The 23149-nt window shown below is 40.8% G+C and overlaps 1 long non-coding RNA gene across 2 annotated transcripts in view; it reads right to left on the bottom strand.

Annotated features, from left to right (window-relative positions):
- Nucleotides 1–19422: 19422 nt before the first annotated feature.
- Nucleotides 19423–23149, bottom strand: part of LOC132016627 (uncharacterized) — a 103473-nt gene continuing 99746 nt past the window's right edge. The window contains exons 2-3 of one of the 2 annotated variants that reach the window (XR_009403961.1): nucleotides 20208–20397; nucleotides 19423–20008 (exon numbers count right to left, since the gene is read on the bottom strand). This is a non-coding gene — a long non-coding RNA (uncharacterized LOC132016627). The remainder of the gene's footprint in view (nucleotides 20009–20207; nucleotides 20398–23149) is intronic. The other variant, XR_009403962.1, reaches the window with a different exon arrangement.

Below are 23149 nucleotides of genomic sequence, written 5' to 3'. Positions count from 1 at the left end.
TTTGAGTGAATAATAATAATGATGATAATAATAATAAACAACCATGGACACAAGAGAAAGAAAATCTCAGGACACATTTTCAAATAGTAACCATTCTAGTTCAGCCAAAATGGAAGTCCTGTCTTGATTTTTCCAGCCCTCATATTTGACCACACAAGCTGATGTGTTCTGTAAGAACAGTGGAAGAATCACTGACACTGGAACATCAATGACGTGCATACGCATGAGCAAAAAAGCATCGAATGCCAGTCTCAGAAGTCTTCATCTAATTGATTAAAGCAAAAGTTTAGGAAAACTAATGCTGATTAATATTGTCCCAGATAAAGTTTTATTAAGAGCTCTGAGTCTACCCTCCAAATAACATTGGGGTGTTTTAGCAGGAGCCTTTGCAAAAGAACCTTCTAAGCCCTTGTTCAATAACCCAGACACTGTTACCCAAACTAACAGTGGGTACTGCATGTCCACTCTGGTGATGACAGGGCAACACCCGGAGAATATATCAGTGTTTTCTCCCCTCTTAAGGGTGACACTGGGAGAGTGCTGTGAGGGCCAGATCTACACTGATTTCTTCTTTAGGAAGACCAGATACAAGACCAGGAATATTTACCCTAACAACAGAGGGTAGGAAAGCTCCATGATCCAGAGTAGGAAGGCAGGTCCAATACCAAGCAAGACTAGCCAGAAAGAGAAGGCCATGGTTGGATGACCTGTGTAGGTGTTAACCATGGTTGTAAGACCAAGGGAGAGGTGGAGAGGGTTGGGGGTTGAAGGCCAAGAGGTTTGAAAGAGCAACAGCAGCAGAAGCTACAGTAACTAACATGTGTCTAGGTTCCCCTCACCTATTTGTTCCCCCTTGGACTTCTGATCTAGCCATCATGCAAATGTATAAGTTCTGAAAGGTGCTGGTACAGGATAAAGTTTGTTCCATATGGAAAAAATGATTGAGTTTCCCATTAGTAAAAAAGCTCTGGTTCTTTCTACCTATTAAATAGGATAGAAATTACCTTCCCCTCTTCATGGGATGTTCATGAATGCTTGGATAAAATGAAAGTGTAAGGAAAAACTGTAATAGATTTGTAATTATTTTACAACTGCACCTACATATTGATAATCCAAGAATCAACCAACAAATATCAATGCCTTCCCATGTCCCCAAAAGTACCCTAGGCCCTTTAAAGAGATTGAAAATATATTTAGTGCAAAATCAAATTTAAATATTTGGGAGAAATTTACTCAGATTTAAATTATAATATATTTCAAAGCAACTTGGCCCTGGGCCCTTTCTGAGGATGAAGAGACAACAGCACTCCCCTGCCCCAAAATCCTTTAATTTAATCAACAAATATTAGTCAACAAATATTTATTGACTGTTGCTACCAAATTCAGTGATTGCCATTCCCAGACTGATAGGTGTCAGTTACAGGCAGGCGGTCAGAAAGAATTAACTTCCTAAAGCTACCCTTTTAACATAAGGATACCTGGTCTTTCATTTTAATCCTGTTCTTAAAAATATGCGAATTAATCCTCATATTTCCAAAGACACTATTTTTAAATGTTATGTGGAAATTTAAAAAAATTCACATCTGAGAGGTCACCATATACCCGAGTAGCAACAACGCAAATAAACATTTTACTTTTTTCCCCCTAAAACTCACATCTACCCAAATAGAAATTGGTTTTACTGATATGTCTTATTGTTCTCAATGTTTTTCACTAAGCAATATTTTAGGGAAAACCATTGAAATCTCATATAAATGAAATGGGATATCTATTTGGCAACGGCAAGATGCCCTTTTTGATCTCTTGAAAGTCATTTCTATTTTTTAAACCTTGTGGTGCTGAATCAGGAAACAAATATGCAAAAAGAGTCAATTATTTATTGTAATTTCTCTAAAGATAAGAACAGAGGTAGAGAATTGGTATATACAGATTGTAATTCTTTTTAATGAGAAGCAGCATTTTTTTTAAGATTTTATTTATTTATTTGAGAGAGAGAGACACAGCGAGAGAGGGAATGCAAGCAGAGGGAGTGGAAGAGGGAGAAGCAGGCTTCCTGCTGAGCAGGGAGCCTGACCTGGGGCTCTATCCCAGGACCTGGGGTTCCTGACCCAAGCCCAAGGCAGCCGCCTAACGTCTGTAACACCCAGGAACCCCAAGAATTGTATTTATTTTTCAAAAACTATTCTTTATGCTGTTATAGAGAAAAGCATAAAAAGATGTGAATAAGCCTGCCTTATCACCACTGAAGGAGGAAAATATATAAAGGAGCCCTACCTTAAAGTCGCTTCAATGGGCAGCTCGAAAGACTGAATCTCAGCCAGGACATTCTCATAATTTTGATCTGGGTCTTCTTCCAACATTGCTTCACATGCCCCTGAGTTTCCAGCTGCAGACATCAGGTTTTGAGTGCAAAACAGTTGTAATTCATGAAAGAAATATGGTTTTGGTTAGAATTATTATAAGCGTTCTGTGTTCACCCAGAGTAGCAGCAAAAACTGAGCTCACAGGCTGACTTCATGCTATCAAAATCTTTGCTTCCAAGAATGTGGCACAGCTGTTGCTGTCCTGTCGCTACTTATAACATTTTACTTATTATTAACCTTGACACAGTTCAGAAAGTTCCTGCCTGATGTCTGCTATGTTGACTTATTTGCTTCTCAGAGATAGTAACTGCAAACTTGGGTAGGAATTAGAACCGTTACACTATACAAAATTATTAAATACAATTGACTTGTCAGGGCACATATTTTAATATTATTTATGCTAACTACATAATCAAGCCATGCTCCTAGTGACTCCTGCAACTATACCCTTGCCCACAAAGTCCCAGCAGGTGGCTTGTCCAGGAGAAATGTAACACTTTGTAGAATAGGACTCGGAGGTTACTGGGCTAGTTCCTTGGTTGCCTCCCCCCCTCGCTTCTGCACTCGAGTCACTGCTGTGTTTGTCCATGTACAGAGCCATTCTTTCTTCTGTTCCCTGATAAATACAAATGCTCCTGAAAGAGTTAGCTCTTAATCCTTGTTAGTCACTGTGGCCTCACTGTGCATGAGTTTGCCAGATCCTTCCTTCAGAAGAGGTTTTCATGGGGAGGGAGAATATATGAACCTGCCAGGAGGTTAAGGCAGCCCGTTGCCCCTGAGAGGAAGAAGCAGTGCAGGAAATAAAGGTCCAAAGTAGCAACGGAAAATGTGGCCTGCAGCCAGCCCAAAAAAGGTCTAAAAAAATTAAATGGGCCCATGATTCCCACTACCATTTGCATTAGATCTCCCTCAGCTTCAAGTTTAACTTCACGCTTTCTTGCCTGCTATAGAAAGTCGGTATTTAAAGGGATGTGACATTCTTCCATATGAATCTCTATTTTTTTTTAAGTTTTTATCAGATTTTTAAATTTTACTCTGTAAAAAAATGGAAGTTATTTCTGCTAAAGATGTAGTGCTCATATAACCACAAGGCATATGTCATAAACTGTACCAGTTTTTCACTTCTCCCTTCCTCAGACACTTGCCAGTACCTCACTGAAGGCATGGTGTCCCCCTTGACTCACAACTTTGGGCTTAGCTTGTGACTTCCTCTGGCCAACCATATACGAGCTGAAGGGACAGTGTGTGAGCTCTGAGCCTTGTTTCTTACTTGTCCTCATGTACCTCTGCCATCGCGGGGGAACACATGCCCTGCCTAACTCGCTGGTCCAAGGAGAATGACAGATACACGAAGCAGGGTCACTCCCCCACCCCCGACTCAGAATACTGCAAGGAGAGGCGTATAGTCCCACACAGCTGCAGCAGCTTAAGCAAAGCTGCCCACTAAACCTGGGCTAGGTCAACCATGCCCCACTGACCCACAGACACAGTAGCAATAATAAACGGGTGTTGTTTCAGCCACTGAATGATGGATTAGGCAGCAATAGCGGATCAGTGCAGGATCCTTCACTCTTGCCCCACCAAGAGCTTCAAGTCTCGGTCCCACTGTTTGTCCACTACAGGATAGAACCATGCAACAGGACTATGCCTGACACCTGTTCCCTCCAGAGGAAGTGATGATGCCCTCCTCCAAGACTTGACACAAAGCAGTGATTTTCTATCTTGTGTTAAAGTCATTTGTGTGGAAGGTTTATATATATACCAAATTATCAATTTTTTCAGAACAGAATGTCTCTGTGATTCATATTTGTATTCCACATAACACTTAATACATTGCCCTGTATATTGTAGGTGCTTAAGTAGGACTTACTGAATACACGAAAGCAAAAGCTATAAGCTAAGAGTTATCTCTGTCTTGTTAGGAAATATTGGTCCAAATAATGCAAAAATCTGACAGTTCCATATGGAATTTATGAGAATCTGAGAATATATAAATAAAAGCACAATGAGAAGTCATTCCGGGGGGCTTTTGAGGGGCCCAGTCTGTTAAGCATTCTTGTGATTTCAGCTCAGGTCATGATCTCAGGATTGGGAGACTAAGCCCCAAATTCAGCTCGAAGCTAGGACTGCTTAAGACTCTCTATCTCCCTCTCCTTCTGTCCCTTCCCCTCCTCCTTCCCTCTCTAAAAAAAAGAAAGAAATCACTCTGGTTGTAAGAGAATGTTGGTCATCTTTATACTGTGTTGTGGAGAAAAATTCACAGATAACATCACCGGACCCATGAACATATATCTGTGATGATCCATCCGGCCCAAAGTATCATGTGGTAAATTGACTCTTCTCCCCACACACCCCAAATTTTTATTTTTAAAATTTTCAAACTTACAGAGAAGTTAAAGAACACAACAAACACCCATATACCCTTCCCCTGATTCATCAACTTAACATTTTGCCACATTGACTTACTCTTTCAGTTTATTCAGGGGAATTCTTTAATGTAGGCAAATACTTTAAATAGATATGTGAGAGGGGCCCCTGACTGGCCCAGCCTGTTGAGGTCTACTGAGGTCTGCCTTCCACTTAGGTCATGAGTCTCCAATCAGGCTCCTGGCTCAGAGGGAGACTGCTTCTCCCTCTCTGTCTGCTGCTCCCTCCCTCCCTACTTGTGTGCGTGTACACACGCATGCTCTCTCTGCTAAATACTTTTTTTTTAAAAAAAATCTTTAAAAAATTAAAATATATACTGTGAGAAAACTGTATTCTTTTAAATAGAGTATTTTAAAAAATATTTTATTTATCTGACACGCAGAGAGAGAAATCACAAGTAGGCAGAGAAGCAGGCAGAGAGAGAGAGGGAAGCAGGCTCCCCGCTGAGCAGAGAGCCTGACTCAGGACTCGATCCCAGGACCCTGAGATCATGACCCAAGCGGAAGGCAGAGGCTTAACCCACTGATCCACCCAGGCGCCCTAAACAGAGTATTTTTAGGACAGTATAGTATAGCAGTCTACTACACAGTAGTAGTAGTAAATCACGAGAACTTTGACTTATTGTTACTGCATGACCCATTCCTATTATGCAGCGCGGTCACCCTCTTCCTGCAGAGCCAGCTCCCGTTGGAGATTCAAGGTCTTTCAACCTGTTGACCTGGCTGCTCCCCTCAGCTCCTCTATGCTCCCTACCCCTCCTCCACTCCCAGCCCACTCTTCTGCTCCTCCCACTTCTGTTAAGTGAATTTTCCCTCTGCCTCTTACTTTCTTCTAAGCTGTGTAAGACACAGGCAACAACTTCCTGTTTCCACTGGCTAACCAGCATCTTCCTTTTATTCAAAACTTTCCTTGAGTGCCATTTCCTGCCGGAAGTCCACACAGATTGAACGAACAGGAGACCATCTCCTCCCGAAAGTAACAGCTAAGAAAAACAACCTCCCCTATCCCATAGTGCTGACAACAAATTCACCAAATAAGGAAAAGAAAAGGAGGAAATGGAAACATTTTAAACAGATATATTCCAAGTTGCCCATAAAAGAGACTGGTGTGTGTATGTGTGAATGGAATGTTCCTGGTCTCCACCCTTAACCTGTCCTCCCAGCTGCAGCTCAAACTCTTTGGACTACTTCCTAGGATCAAGTCTGACCACTGACAAGAGCCCTGTAAGTTCCCCTGGGCCAGTGGTTCCTGTTCCTCTGCAGTCCCAAGGCAATACCTGGAAACTTTTTTTTTTTTTTTTTTTTTTTTTTTTAAGAAAGAAAGAGATGTGAGGGGTTTGGGGAGGGGCAGAGGGAGAAGGAGAGAGAATCTTAAGCAGGCTCCATGCCTAGGGCAGAATCCAGTGCAGGGCTCAAGCTCACCCCCTGAGATCATGACCTGAGCCAAAATCAAGAGTCAGATTTTGAACCCACTGAACCATCCAGGAGCCCCTGGAGACATCTTTTAATGCCAGAACTGAAGATGGGTAGAGGCCAGAGATGCTGCTAAGAGTACACAGCACAGCCCCCAACAACAAGGACTTACCCATCCCCTATCCAAAATGCCAGTAGTGCTGAGATTGGAAAATCCTGTCCTAAACTGATCTTCAAGATACATCGTCAGGTCATGTGTGTTGTTGATAAAGGCCCTGTTATTGAGACCCCTGACTGGGCTTTTTTCTTCCTCTGAAACTCAATCTCTGTCTTATTAGACTGCTAGAAACCCTAGTCCCTCTAGAACTGGAAACCAGCCTTTAAAGTTTAAATAAACTTTTAAAAAAGTTTATTATTCAAGTAAAATGTTTTGAATAAAACTTTTCTAATACAAGTTTTATTAAAGTGATCTTTTTAATGTTATTTTATTTTTGAATAAAAAATCATTTTATCTATTTTATTTATTGTTTAATAAAAACTTAAAAAACAAAAAACCCAGGGGTGCCTGGGTGGCTCAGTTGGTTAAGCATCTGACTCTTGATTTCCACTCAGGGCATGATCTCAGGATCATAGGATCAAGCCCCGCATTGGGCTCCACACTCAGCGGTGGGGGAGGGGGTCTGCTTGAGATTCTCTCTCTCCCTCTACCCCTCCCCCTACTCATGCACTCACAGGCACTCTCTCTCTCAAATAAATAAATCTTTAAAAAAAAAAAAAACAAAAAACCTCAGTCTTTTTGAGGTAAGCAGAGACTGGGTCCTTACTATTTTTCTGCTATTGTTACTATACCCACAGCAATTCATGCACCGTGGCTGACACAAGTTAGATGCTCAATAAATATCTGTTCAATAAATTATCTTGACACAGCATTACAGTGCTTTGTAAGTAATGGGCAACCAATAAATATTTAATCTTGATAGCACAGTTTATCTTACAAAAAGACTATCTCAAATAAAAATAGATGAAAGTTCTGTTACATTAGTATTATTTTTCAACATTAGAAAATCTTTCAAAAATTTAACTAACTGGGGCACCTGGGTGGCTCAGTGGGTTAAAGCCTCTGCCTTCAGCTAGGGTCATGATCCCAGGGTCCTGAGATGGAGTCCTGCATCAGGCTTTCTGCTCAGCAGGGAGCCTGCTTCCTCCCTCTCTCTCTGCCTGCCTCTCTGCCTATTGTGATCTCTGTCTGCCAAATAAATAAACAAAATCTTAAAAAAAAAAAAAAAAGATTTTAAAAAAATTTTAGCTAAAATTTAAGTTAGGAAATTTTTTAAAAAAGAAATACATCTTTACTGGGAAAAGTAATAAAGAAAATAAATAAGGAAATCAAGATCCTCATATCCAAAAATAATCAGTTACCAATTTTATGTATATCCTCCCAGATATTTTTTCATATATTTAAATACATATTTTTAAAAATAAAATTGCCTCATGCCATAAAAAATAAAACTATAGCATTACTATTTTCAGGATACTCACAGCAATATGGTTTGTTCTAAGAAAATTAGTCTTTTTTTTTTAAGATTGTATTTTTTTATTTGACACAGAGAGAGAACACTCAAGCAGGCAGAGCAGCAGGCAGAGGGAGAGGGAGAAGCAGGCTCTCCACTGAGCAGGAAGCCTGATACTGGGCTTGATCCCTGGACCCTGGGATCATGACCTGAGCTGAAGGCAGCCACCTAACCAAATGAGCCACCCAGACGCCCCAGAAAATTAGTTTTTAAGACCTATCTATGGTAACCAAAATAGTGGTTCACAGAGCCATTCCATATTTTTTCCTATCATCTTCAAAATTCAGGATGTAATATTTCATTACAAAAAGCATTTTGGTCTTTCAGTGGGTCTGTGTTCTCAGTAAACTATATTCCTACTGCTCTTTGAAGAATAAAATTATTACGTAATTAAGAAAATTGTTTTAAAAAATCTATTCTAACTCATCACAGTTTTCTATTTATAAGATCTTAGAGAACATGGTGTTTCTGTGAATGTTACAGTATCATTACTGTTATCAGAGCTCCTATTCCCTGAAACATGCCGTAGTTTTATGCATCTCTGAACCTTTATACCTGCTGCTTCTTTTGTCTAGAATACCTTCCCCAAACCTGTTTTATTGTTTGTAGCACAGAGATGATATTAGTAGCACCTACCTCATAGGGTTGTTGCGAAGGTTACATGACCTTTTTTTCCCTACGATTTTATTTATTTGACAGAGAGAGAAAGACCACAAGCAGGGGGAGCCACAGGCAGAGGGAACGGGAGAAGCAGGCTCCCGGCTGAGCAGAGAGCTCACTACGGGGGCTCCATTCCAGGACCTTGGAATCATGATCTGAGCCGAACGCAGTGGCTCAGTAACTGGGGCTGCCACCCCAGTTACATGACCTTTGTATTTTTAGCATTTATTAGGTAGAGCACTCTGGAGAGCGTGGCACCCTAGAGCATCTGTGTCAACTATTATTATGATTTATCTTTGGAGGCTTTGCTCAATGCCACCTCGTTGTATACAGTGACTTGCTACTATCCTCCATAACTCTTTTGAGCATGTGGTCTTTATCAGAGTTCTGATCCCTGATGCTTTTGTTATGTATTTATCTACCATACTCGACTAGGAGCTCCAAGAAAGTAGAGAATGGACCTTTGCTTCTTTACATTCAAAGCATCAGGCGTGATGCTGGGCGCACAGCGGGCATGGACTGGATGACTGCTGAGTGCGTGGAAGACTTAAGCAAGAATGACGGGAACATTACTGACTTTCCAGAACAAATATGGGTAGTGCCCACTGCTTAATTAAATTGATGTTTTTCCAATTTGACAAGAAAATTGTGGACTGTAGTTTCAATTAACTGTGATTATTCCTTTTCTTCATCTTCATGCAAATATGGGATTTAGTTAAGAGAAGGCGAAGGTAAAATCTCTACCACCTACAGTGTCTGTTTCTCAAGTTCTCAATAAACATAATTGTTGTAGAATAAGAAGCTTCACCAAGTAAACATTTTGAACTTTTATTATTCTTTTTTTATTTTTTATTCTTATTTTATTTTTTTATTTTATTCTTTTTTATTTTTATTATTCTTTTATTAATTTTTCTGTTTATCATGTTGGGGTCTTCTGATTGAAAATTTTTAGGGTGCCTTTGCTGTTCGTTTCCCAAATGTTAAACATTTGGGAATCCTGGTCAATCAACAAAGGCTCTATAGTCTCAGCCCTAGCGCCCCCAGAGCAAGATTACAGCGCCGCCTAGTGGTCAATGTTCGGCACATAGTCTGTTGAAACTGGCTCTTGCTCTTTTAGGCTTTAATTTTATTTTTTCTATTGGTAATTGTAAAACATCATTAAAAATCACGGAATATCTTGCTCTCTTTTTTCTGGCATTTCTCGCAACCATTCCATGTGACCTATATCCTTCTACTTCAGAGCTCTTCAACAGAACTGAGAATTTGAAGATCGGCTACAAGGCTTACTTACTATCAAGCTGCCAAAGATACACTTTTCTCCCACAGGAAAACCAGGATCTTTAAGGTGAGAATTCGGGACACTAACTTCTTTGGGCCGTGCTAGGAGACGGAAGGCTACCGCGTGCCCCCTCTGAGCCCACGCCTGCACCTCTGGCCAGGGGCCCATGGCAAATGTACCCCTCCTTTGCACACATTCTTCTAAACAATCATTCTCTTTTCCCTCTTTTGAAACCAAACAATTCCCTCAAAAATATGGTTTCAGGCATAAAATAGGAAATAGTACTAAACAAACGGAAATGTTTTGCTTTAAATACTGAAGCCATTTGTTTACATTAAGAAATAGTTTGCATTCAAAGCCCATAATTGAAAAGAAACATGAATCATCAATCACAAGGGAACTTTATAGATAAGAAATAAGTGCCGGCCTGAACAATTGTATTAAACACGAATAACCCTGGTTGGGAGCTTTTGCTGAGTCATTTTTCAGGAAGTGGGCTGTCCAGGGAGATTTTTACGGGAGGAACAATCGACAATATTTTCATATTAATAACCTCCAGTTACTTTATTGTTCTCAAAACTTTTGTTAATGAGTATTTTCCTGTTCAGTGAAGAAAAAAACATTAATCAAAAGACAAAGGCTAATCTGATTTATTTTTACATGTTTTGGGTTCTTTTCTTCTGCGATATTAAATATATTTAAGTAAGAGTTGTAAAACAGCCTCATTCACTGAGCATAATATCAGGAAATATTTTGTTTGAATCTTTTTTTGTAAACACATGTGCTTATATAGACTACATTCCTCAGAGCGATTCCAAACTATCATTTCGGACTCCAATTCCCTTCAAGCAGCAGCAATGTTTCCACTTGGTTTGGTAAGGCCTCTGTGGACTGCCCGACTCTTGAGATTTCTCTCAGTTACCCCTCAGTTAAGGGACAAACAGTGTGGGCTCCTGGACACTAACCAAAAGATGAGGCCATTCACCCAAGGTCCCTCAGAAAACAAGGTCCCCAGCAGGACCATAGAGAACAGACTGGGTCAGTGTGTTAAGTACACACGCTTTTTGGCCCATACAAGCACTGAGCCTCTCTTTCACTCTTAGCTTATGAATGAGGGTTTGTGACAAGGAGCTTAAATCACCTGCCCATGGGATTAGGGGAAGTAAATTGTGAAATAAGATCATTGTGTGATTATGATTTCTGTTAGGACAAACAATTATCATGCTTCTGGTCCTGATTTAACACAAATACATTGCCCACAATAGGCCCCTGCCCCCACCTGCCACCACCACCCAAGCCCTGGTGAGAAAGCTTCACTCCACATGCACAATGTAGATTTCCTTTTGTGCTAGGGGAGAAACGTGGTGGGTCTGGCTATGCAGGCAAGTGAGAGAATCAAAGTAGGCTTCTGTATAATGTAGCAGCTACACGCAAAGACTGGATTTGGACTGCCTGGGTTCAAATCTTACCTCTGCTACTTACTAGCTATGTGACCTTGGCTCTTTTCTGTACCTGGAGTTTCCTTATCTACACAATAGACAAGCTCCTATCTCATAGATTTGTTGGGGAGATTAAATTAATTAATGCAAATAGGGTATTCAGAACAATGCCAGGAAAGTAAAAAGCACTTTAGAAGAATTAGTGCTATGCCATTGTTTAATCAGGAATGATGTTATGAACCACTGAGGACGATTTTCTGGTTTTGTTTTGTTTTTTTTTTTTTAATCAACTGCTGTATAACTTTGTTATGGCAAGTAGAGCTGTTCTTCTATTTCTTTTCCAGTGGACACACATAGATGTTTCTCTGATGCTCAACGATAGAGTTTTGAAAGTGTCAGTGACCCATTAAAATTGTTAGGAGACTACAATGCTCATATATTTATTATAAAGTTATCTCCTGTGTAGTAGGAGATACTACACAGGAGATATTTCTTTATGCTTTGTTAATTTATTATTTAGCTTTTTAAAGAAAACTATATATTTAAGAACCTACTATGCACCAAACCCTTGAGAAACTCACAGGTCAGTGGAAAAATTTCTCCTTTATTCCAACTGGATTTGAGGGGGGGCGGTGGACGGAGGAATCTGGGAGTGAGACACATGGTGTCCACACCCAGGCTAGCGCGCGCGCACGCGCGCACACACACAAACACACACACACTGCTGGGAGAATCCACCTGTGGGCCTCAGGATGACACCTGAACATAGATCTAACTGTAGAGCTCATAACACCATATGATACCACCTCCCTGGTTCACTGGAGCTTCAGAACCCAGAACCATGCTTTTTACCTGAATCCTTGAGCCTTCCCTTCTGTGTGTAGCCCCAGGAATAACCATCTATTCCAGGCTCCTGGAGTTTATTTTTGGGAGTGAAGAGAAGAATCAACATTAGAAAAACATCCCCAAATCTTGGGGGAAAAACTTAAAAAAAGAAAAAAAATAATATGATAGAACACTGCCATTTTCTTATGGTTTTCCTTCATATCTCTCTGGCTTCTCCTCAGCCTCCTTCCCAAGTTTATTCTTGTCAGTCTATCCCTTAAATCTAGTTGTTTCCCGGAATCTGTCCCCAACTGTCTTTTCTTCTTACTCTAGACTCCCACAAGTTCATTTTCCAGTTGGGTGTTGATGAGTCCCAAATGTAGACAGACCAACTACTGCACTTTTCTCCTAAGCTCCAGACTTCATTTCTAACCACCTACATAACATCTCTACCAGAATAGCCTGTCACCTTGCACTTGACATTCTACATGTCCCAAACTGAATTCAGTAACTTTTCTCTCTTAGTCCATTTGGGCTGTTCTAGCAGAAAACCATAGATGGGGTGACTTAAACAACAAACATTTATTTCTCACAGTCCTGGAAAGCTGAAAGTCCAAGATGAAGGAGCCACCAAATTCAGTGACTGGTGAAAGCCTGCTTCCTAGTCCATTATGGCCATCTTCTCACGGTGTCCTCACATGGCAGAAGGGGCAAAGAAGCTCTCTGGAGTCTCTTTTATAAGGGCACTAATCCTATTCATGGGGGTTCTACCCTCATCACTTCATCACCTCCCAAAGGCCTTACCTCCAAATACTATCACATTGGGGATTAGGTTTCAACATATGAATTTGAGGGGGACATAGTCTATAGCACTCTCCTCTCACTTTAACCAGTCTCCATACACCAAATAACTATTTATTAATAATGATGTTATCCCCAAAGCAGATAGTCCCAAGTCAATCTCTGCTTATCTCTGATCCATTAAGTCTGAGTCTGGTCACTTCTGGGCATTTGTAGCTACTGTTCCTTTTATTTGGAATGCCTTTCCATCTGCCTGTTTTGTGTACAAATGTCTATGTATTCTCCAAGACTCAAAACAGCCCTGTCTTCAAAGCCACTCCGTGTGGGTCATATTTCACACAGGATGTAGTTTGGACAGAGGGTGTATATATTTTATTTCCAATACTAAGCTATGAGTTCTTTGAAGACCATCTCTAGGCCTTAATTCACATTTGTAGTTCTCAGAGCACTTACCACAGGACCTCATATGAAGAAGTCATCAATATATGTTTGCTAGAATGATCAACTAGTTAACATAATAAAAAGGAATCCGTGTGTTTTAGAGTGGTAAATTATTTCTTCTTCCACTCATCCTTTATCTTCAAATTTCCCATTACCTACCATCACTTTTCTGGATTGGTCACCACTCAGAAATTTTGATGTTGAAAATAGTCTGCCTCACAGAATGTTTTCGAGTATATTTGGCTTATAAGGTCGACACAGTCTGGCTCCTCACAGGGACACCTATTGTAGAGTAAAACCTGGCCTAATGACTAATATGAATTCCTTCACTTCAAACGCCGTATGATAAAAAAGAAAAGTTTCCATTTATACCAGCTTTTACAGGGTTATGGTTCAATAGGTGATCTGTATGCTTCCTTTTTACTTCTAAACACATGTGTTCCTTTGTTTCTCAGGAAGTAATCATCATGTAGCCATGGAAATCAATGAGTGCAAAGGAAATGTTGCAGGGGAATAATGAAGCCGACTAACTCAACTCCACAAAAGTTGGTCACATCCTAAAATAATTAAAATACAACCATCCAAAAGTTCTTAGAGGAAGTGTTAATCGGTGCTTGGTATTTTGACAATCACTTGTACAGTATATGAGAGCATTTCAAAAATTCTTAAACATTTATAAAATGTTATCAAGATGAATGAACAAATACTTATGCAGTGACTACTATGAACGAGGCCTTTTCACATATATTCCCTCATTTTATCATCTCAACAGTCCTATGGAATAGCTATTTTTGGTATTATTTCCATTCTACAGATTAAAAAAACTTAGATTCAGAGGTTAAATGACTTGTCCACTTGAAGGAACTTGAAGCACTCGAAGGAACATGCTCTTCACACCCATAAGAATTCATCTTGGGGATGAATGATGCCCAGAGGGACCCAGGTAGAACAAACCACCTCCCAATAGGCTTTCCACACTTGTAAGTAAGATTCAACTGTATCTGGGGCACCTGGGTGGCTCAGTGGGTTAAGCCTCTGCCTTCAGCTCAGGTTATGGTCTCAGGGTCCTAGGATCGAGCCCCACATCAGGCTCTCTGCTCAGCAGGGAGCCTGCTTCCTCCTCTCTCAGCCTGCCTCTCTGCCTACTTGTGATCTCTGTCTGTCAAATAAATAAATAAATAAAATCTTAAAAAAAAAAAAAAGATTCAACTGTATCCTACCTTGCTTAACTAGGCATATGTAAATCATCAACATCACATCAGTAAAACTGACACAACAGATAATCTTTCTTTCTCTTTCTCTCTCTCTCTCGCTCTCTTTTTTTTTTTTTAAGGAAACTACACCCTACCTGGGGTTTGAACTTATGACTGCACAATCAAGTTTCATGCTCTCCTGACTGAGCCAGCCATTGTCCATTGTCCACAATGGACAATCTTATTATTCTTTTTCATATAGATATTGTAATGTTAAAATTTTCATAAAGGTCCAAAGTTTGTGTTTATACAGAAATTTGTTTTGTCATGATGTTTCAGTGAAAATTAACAAGAGTGGTAACAGTATCTTCATTTTTACTGAGAGTATTAAAGTAATGGAGTTTATTTTAGGGAAAACCTATGGACTCAGTCTCATTACTTTATAAGATATACCTTACTTTTTATATAAATTGTATTATTAACTTAAGTCCTATACTGTTTGGCATAAATTTGTCATGTTACCCATTTATTTTGACCAATTACACATAGTTCAACACAAAAAAGTTCCTTTAGAAATCCCAGGTATATAAACTCAATTGCCAAACTTTGGCCACATCATTACTGACAGTGATAGAAATGAATGTGCCAAACAAAACTTTGAGATTTGCTTTATCATAAGCAACCAATCACTGTCATTTATTGAAGACCAGTTTTGTGCTTAGCACCAAGCCAGGTTCTGTAAAAGATTAGAGGGAATACGTGACAAAGTAATTGGTAGAAATTATGTTAAGCTTCTAGTCATGAATACCAGAATGACCTCTGTTCTCTCATGTTAAAGAGTCCAAATATGGACTAGGATGGTCTAGGATGAGGGATGGTCCACGTCAGCAGACATTCAGACTGCTTCTGCATCTGCTGTCTGTCTTTAGCATGTGGCTTCCACACTGAAGGTCATCTCAGAATGCAAAACACTGCTGAAGCTCCAGCCACCAAGCCCTTAATGCGGGCAACAGGAAGGAGGGCGGGGTGAGGTCAAAAAGGAGGGAACCAGCTGTGTGTCCCCCTTACTTAGGAGTTTTCCTGGAAATCCCACCCAACAACTCCTGCTTTTATCTCATTGATCAGGAGTTAGTCACATATGCACATCTATCCACGCATGAGGCTGGGAAAGACAGATCAAAAGATATTTGGTCACAGTGCCATTTCGAATGTAGTGAGGATTCTATTACTAAGGGAAAGTGGAAAGAATAGGGAAATGAATATAAAGGAGGTACTTACAGTCACAGCCACCAAAGGTAAAAAGGCAGAGAGACTGCTAGCAGAGTGCAGACAAAAGATCAAAGTCTTCAAAATGGAAGAAAAACTGAGTTTGAATCTCAGTTCTACAACTTACAGATGGAGCAGAAGCAGCAAAACCAGATTGAAGGTGGTTTGAACCAGGGTGGTAGTAATGGAGACAGTGAGATGTGGTCAAATTCTGAATATATTTTGAAGGTAGAGTTAACAGTATTATTAATGGATTAGAATGCAAAGTATCGAAGCAAGAAAAGTCAAGGGTGATGCCAAGATTTTTTTTGTTTAAGCAGCTGGAAGATTGGAGTTGCCAATCACTGAGAAGGGAAACACCATAGGAGAAGCAGGCTCTGGATGCTGGTGGAAGGAGATTGGATGCTCGGATATTGATTAGATGCCCAAGTGGAGATGTTAAGTTGGAAGCTGGACATATGGTATGGAGCACAGGGAAGTGATACAGACTGGAGGTCTAAGTTTAAAAGTAATTAATATATAGAGGGAGACAATATTCAAAGCCCTGCAACTGGGGTGCCTGGGTGGCTCAGTGGGTTAAAGCCTCTGCCTTTAGCTCAGTCATGATCCCAGGGTTCTGGGATCGAGCTCCACATCGGGCTCTCTGCTCAGCGGGGAGCCTGCTTCCTCCTCTCAATCTCTGCCTGCCTCCTTGCCTACTTGTGATCTCTGGTTGTCAAATTAAAAAAAAAAAAAATCTTTAAAGCCCTGCAATTGGATGAGATCATCAAGGTAGTAAGAACAGATGGAAAACAGAAGAGATCTTACGACTGAGACCTGGGCACTCCAACATAGAGATCACGGGAACTGAAGAACTAGACAAGAAGAATGAGAAGCAATGGGGGGTGGAGAATAGGGAACGTGGTGGAAACCATGTGAGGGAGGTATAAACATGAAAAGGGAATGACTATTTCAGATGCTGCTGATAGGTCAACTACAATGAAGACTGAAAAATCAACCACTGCATTTGCTGCACTTGCCTTCTAAGGTTTCAGTGGGTGGTGGGGCTGAAAGGGGAAGAGATGGGAGAAGAAGAATTGGAGAGAGCAAGTAGATACAACTTTTTTGAAAACATTTGTTATAGAGAGGAATGGGGAGCGATAAACTGGAAGGGGAAGGAGGATTGAGAGAGTTCATTTTTATGATGAGACAATACTTACACAGTACTGGGAAAGAGAGGGGAAAATTAATGCAGGACAGAGGAGAGAAGCACCTGTAGCAGTATCCTGAACTGAGCAGCCAAGGAGTGGAGTCTAGTGTATACACGCAGTCGTTTGTCTATGATCCAGTACAGCAAACAAATGCAAGGCCCCGGGAAATCGAGTATGACTGCTGGGCAGCTCTAAGAGTCCACTAGAGAGGTGTGATCAGTAATGTAAAATGAGACCAGTCAACTTGATGATGTGTTTTTCTCTAGCTTCACTCAACTGTATGGAATGGAGTAGGGAAAATTTGAATTTGGTTTAGCTAAGTAAGTTTAACCAAGTAACAGAGGGACAAGGGAATCAAGAGTATGTTCAAGGAAGTGATGAAAAATTGGACCACAGATTTAAGCTGAATGAGGAGGAAAGTGAAGACATAGAAAGAGTGAGGGCCAGTGAAAATACAGTTGTTCAATGGATTTTAGGTTCTGACAGAGTTGAAGGATTGTTGGAATTCACAGGGTGAGAACCCACAAAGAAATCTAAGCCTTAATGATGCCCAAAGATGCTAGAAGTTAAGCCCTTGCCAGTGTGAGTGCCCACATAAAGTCACTCCAAAATTAATAAATCGGCCTTCCTTAAGTGAAATAAGTCAGTCAGAGAAAGATAAATACCCTAGGATTTCACTCATGTGTGGAATTAGAAAACAAAACAAAACAAAGGAACAAAGGAAAAAGGAGAGCAAGAGAAACCAAGAAACAGACTCTTAACTATGGAGAACAAACTGAGGATTACCAGAGAGGGGGTAGGTGGGGGGATGGGTGAAGCAGGTGATGGGGATTAAGGAGGACACTTATCATGATGAGCCCTGAGTAATGTATGGAAGTACTGAACCACTACATTTACACCTGAAACCAATATAACACTGTGTGCCAACTATACTGGAATTACAATGTAAAAACTTAATTAAATTTTTAAAAAATAAAATAAATCAGTCTTCTTCCTTCTCAATCACTGACAAGAGAGAGTGACCTCATAATGTGGCATGATTAAATCCTGTTGGTGGATTCCAGATTTTCACACACTTCCTGCCATTTCCTGCAAATGGCAAAGCAGAGATTCCAGCGGGCTCTCAGACATGGCAGAATGCCAGGTCAGCCAAAGAATCTCTCATTTCTGCAGCCTGAAGAGAACTGAACATCTGATCTCAGGAGGTCTATTGTGTTCATCGGATTTCAAAGCAAGGTCACATCTGTTTTAAGCTGTTCCACAGGAGCAAGCTTGCACTTTTTTGAGCTCCACTCTTGCCTCAGGTGTGGAATGGAGCAAAAACCCAGAACCTCTCTGGCCAAGCTCTTTAGACAGGAACAATGAAGAAACTAACACCTTGGTTGGGCAAGAAGAGAAAAAGAGCCCCAAAGCAAACATCTCAGGAAAACCATGCTTTCAGAGTGGAGTATCAGCCCACTTTTCCCAGCCAGGATCAAACCAATGCTCTCCCAAGCATCTTCCTATTATTCACTAACACCACAAAATACCACATAAGGCAAAAGGACATTGACACAAGTCATGCTGAAATTCTTATCTCTTTCTCTCTCTGCCACTGAACACCCAAAATTTCTTTTAGGGTCTAAATTCGTGACTCCATAGTCAGCCATTATACAAGTCTCTTGTCAGGATTTTAGGATTTTAAAACTTTATCTTCATTGAATAACACAGGCCTGAAAAAGAGGAAATGGTCAATTAATAGCTGTTTTTTTTCCCCCTTTAAGCTTAAAAAAAAAAAGAAAAAGACCTCCCAGCAATAAACATAGCACCAACTGTACAGGAATTCTGAGTAAATGTGAATTTACTTGATTATAACAAGCAAAACAAGCAACCAATGCGTTTTGCTTTCTTGAAATTTAAAAAAAAAAGTCATTTAAAATTGTAAAATAAGCATCAAAAAAATGTTTTAAAGGCATCAAACACTAATCCTCTTTCAGTTTTTAGTCAAGTTCTACCATACTTACAATACTTGTCACCCTTCGCAGATCCTAGATCCTGTAAAAGGTTGAACTTCGATTATAAGGCAAAGATTTGCCATCAGAGAATGGAACTGAAATCAGAATGTCCCGCCTCTGTGAGTTTAAGAAAAAGCCTTAATGGTTCTTTTTAGTGTAGGGTTTGGGGTTGAGCAGTATTTAAAGCACTAAACTGTCTCTCCAGTATTTGAGGGGATTAGGTTTAGAGTTCATTGTGTTGACTGTCTTTTGAAAGATTAGATAGTTTAGTTAGGCTCCTACTGACCATGTAAATGTCCCAGTGTTTATTGACTGTCTGCCGTCATTATCAAAGACTGAACACAATCGACACCTTGTAAACAGAAATCCCATTATTTTGCGGGTACTGATAAGATTTACCGGGAGGCTTTAATTTTTTTATGATTGACTAGCCAGTTAAAAATATTAATACGGTACAGGAAAGCATGATAAATGAGTATGTATTCAGTCAACAAACTTGCCCTTTTGTTTGGAAACTACAATCTCATTTTGCTGGTAGATGGTAGAAATAATTATCCGTACAGTACAGTGCTCTGTTTAAAAACAGTTCTTTAAAAAAAGAAATAATAAAAAATAAAAAATAAAAACACTTCTTAAGTACATTTGGATGTGTTATATGTGTTTCCACGAATCCTTCAACGATCTGCAAAGAGTTTCATGTTCTTAGAGAAAGATGTTTTAAATTTTTCAGTACAGAGAAAATTCTATGGAAAGTATGATTTACTTCGAGAATATTATAAGGACTTGTATGTTGAGTGATTTGGGCCTGCGTTTAAAAATGTTTTAATCAAAATAAAATTTAGAAAGGCATGCACAGACGTGTCGCGTTTGACCACAGGTAAAAATCCGCAGGATCAATGTTATTTTGACTCTGAATGCGTTGATCTCTGCCGGGGAGCTGCCATGCAAACTTCCCTCTCCGGCTCCAGTAAGGTTTGTGAAAGATACGAAAGGTGGATGGAGAAGTGTGCCTTCCCTGGGGACCCATACGGCAAGGCCTCAAGAAAAGAGAACTTGGACAGCATTCAGTTTCACGAGAGCAAGGAGGAGCCTTGCTGCGGGAAGCCTCCGGCGGGATCTGACGTGCCACAGACACTGAGAGACAGACCTGGAGTCAGACAATTTGGCCTGAGAGAAGTGGAAACGGTGACACCCCCGCCACCTTCGATTGCCTTGGAATCAACCATAAATTACTTCATGTAAAACACAGTGTCTTCACAATTAAGTCCCCACACACCTTCCCAGCCTCATCAGCTCCCAGCTTTCAGGCCTTGGACCTCTGTTTGGGCGGTACCCTGCTTCCTCACCACCTGACTTGAAATGTCAGCTGCTTCCTCGCCTCTTCACTCTCACATCCGAATGTCAGCTCTTCTGTGATGCCTCCACACACTCCCTCAGACAAGTACCTCACTTGCTCCCCTGTATGCACAGGCTGCTTGTCCTCTTGTTCCCCACGTCTGTAAGCTCCTCCAGGCCAGGACATCTCTTTTTATAACCCTAGGGACAAGCATATATTATGTGCTCAATAAATGTACAGGGCAAGAAGAAAGAAGACACATACGCAAGCCTTTGCTCACTCGCCTGCCCCTTCCCTCCACTGTGAAGCTTACCCATCAATTAAAAACCAACTGCATTTTGAAGACTTCCCCAACCAATGATCTCCCACCTCTTTAAACTCCTGTAGCACCTAAGTGAGAATTACACAATTGACACTTAACAGACTTGTGTCCTCACCTTAGCTGTGCTTTTATATCTATGTGTTATTTCCCCAACCACAATCAAAGGGCTCTTTGTGGTGGGGGCGGAGTCTAACCTCCTCCTGTCACCCACAAGGCCTAGCAGCGCTCAGCTTTGGGTCATTACCTACCAAGTGTTGGTTGACTAAGGAGGAGAAGGGTAAGGTCTGGAAGGTAACCAGGAAGGTGATTTTGAGAGACTTAGTGAAAGAGGGCACATTCAGGACAGCTCAGGCCCAGACAGACGTCAAGCAATGAGGAGCAGCAAGCAGACTTCCCCCAAATCTTCAAGCACTTCAAAGGGAGACAAAGTAAGTTCACCAAGTGTTTAGCAAGGGTTGGGGACAGCTGCACTTTGCTTATGGCAAACCAGAGTGTTGCAGGTAGGAGCCAACGTCCATAATCAGTTGCTGAAGACAAACCAGCCAAAGAAGGGAAAGCCAGAAAAGTGAGCACTAATTATGTGCTAGGCATCTGACATACGTTCTTTTTTTCAAAACATCTTGATTGAGATAGAATTCAGATACCCTACAATTCAGCTATTTAGCCAAATTCAGGGCAATTCAGTAGTTTTTGGTGTATTCAGAGAGTTGTGTAACCAAAAGCACAATTTTAGAACACTCTCATCACCCCCTAAAAGAAATGCAGTACCCACTAGCAGTCACTCCCCATTTCCCGCAGAGCATCACCTTCCCACTCTCACCTCCAGCTCTAGGCAACCTCTACTCTGCTTTCTCTTTCTATAGATTTGCCTATTCTAGACATTTCACATATAAGGAATCATACAACATGTGGTATTTTACGAATGACTTCTTTCACTTAGCATAGATTTTAAGGTTCATCTGTGTTGTAGAGAGTATCAGAACTCTATTGCTTCTTATTGCCAAACAGTATTCCACTGTGTGGATATAGGACATTTAATTTATCCATTCATCAGTTGATGGACATTTCAGTGGATTCTTTTAAAGATTTTATTTATTTACTTGAGAGAGAGACAGAGAGAGAGCATGAATGAGGAGAAGGTCAGAGAGAGAAGCAGACTCCCCACGGAGCTGGGAGCCCGATGCGGGACTCGATCCCGGGACTCCAGGATCATGACCTGAGCCGAAGGCAGTCGTCCAACCAACTGAGCCACCCAGGCGTCCCATCAGTGGATTCTTGATGTACATTCTTTCATTTTTCTCTCCCCAGTACTTCTGGGAGGTAGGTATTAACATCTTCTTTTCACAGATGAGAAAACTGAGCCTCAGAAAGGTTAACTACCCCACCCCTTCATGAAAATAATGGCCCTGAGATTGAACCAGGTCTGCCTGAGTGCTAAACCTCTATGTTTAATCACCACCTGTTACTGAGGAAACACTGTCAATGGGGGGATGGAGATCATGCCGAATCCTAAGCCCTCACAGAGATCAGTGACATTCCCCATCTCTCAAGGAACTGAGCTATCAATTTTAGAATGTGAGAGTTGTGTGACATAGAAGAAAAAAATGAGCTTTGGAGCTAGACAATCTTGAATTCGAATCCCACATACAAGCTTCATGATTTGGGGCAGATTGTTTCACTTCTCTGAGCCTCCATTTATTCACCTATAAAAATGCAGATAATTCCTACCTGGCAGGATTAAATGAGCTCCTAAATGTAAAGTACCCAATATATATTATGTAACCAAAATATGGTCACTATTCTTATTATCCTTTGCTTGCAGTGGTACCAAGCAAATAAAATACACACAGACACTTCCCTCATAGAGGGGAATCTGAGGAGGTTGGTTTGGGATATGCAGGAGTAAGAGATCCAGGCAGAAGTCTCCAGTGGTTGGCAGACAGAGATAAGAGGCAGGAGCTCAGGTGAGAGGTCAGGGCTAGAGATACAGACTTGGGGTTATCAGCATGGCGCTGAGGGTTGAAGCTGTGACAACTATCTGGGTTGAACCAGGCAGAAAATAAAGAAATGAGTCCAATGCCTGAGCCTTGGGATGTCTACAATGAAGGCCAGGAGAAAGACTAGCAAACAGTAAGGGTTACAGAATTTGGAGGTATGTAGTTAGACCAGAATTGCATTTAATTCTGAAAGCCAAATGAGAAAATATATTCAAGAAAGGGATAAGAGATAGGGGAGAAAGTTGAGGTTATGTTGTAAAAATGTTTGCAACAATGAGAACTGACAGTAAGCCAACTGCATTTTGTAGTCAGAAGTCAATACGACTTAAATGCTAAGCCTTTATCCACCCATCCCTCCATTCATTCCTTGCTCATTCAGCATTCACTGAACACCTAGAGTGCACCAGGCACTGGACTATCCCTCCAAGAAACACATGGAGAAAACACAATCCCTTGCTGCTTTAAGCATGACATAAAATGGAAAGAAAGTTCAATGTTCTGAGACCACTTTTGTGCATGAGTTGGGTCCAGCAGGTGAAACTACCTTCATGAGACAATTGTGATAGAAGGATAGAGATTTAACAAACCAGGAGGAAACTGAAGGGCATGTCAAAGGCAGGCTGAATGAAGAAG

The sequence above is a fragment of the Mustela nigripes genome, chromosome 4 (genome assembly GCF_022355385.1).
Source record: "Mustela nigripes isolate SB6536 chromosome 4, MUSNIG.SB6536, whole genome shotgun sequence".
In the NCBI taxonomy this organism is placed as follows: Eukaryota; Metazoa; Chordata; class Mammalia; order Carnivora; family Mustelidae; genus Mustela; species Mustela nigripes.
The sequence above is the reverse complement of the archived record's forward strand: the minus strand, read 5'-3'. Positions and strand labels throughout refer to the sequence as shown.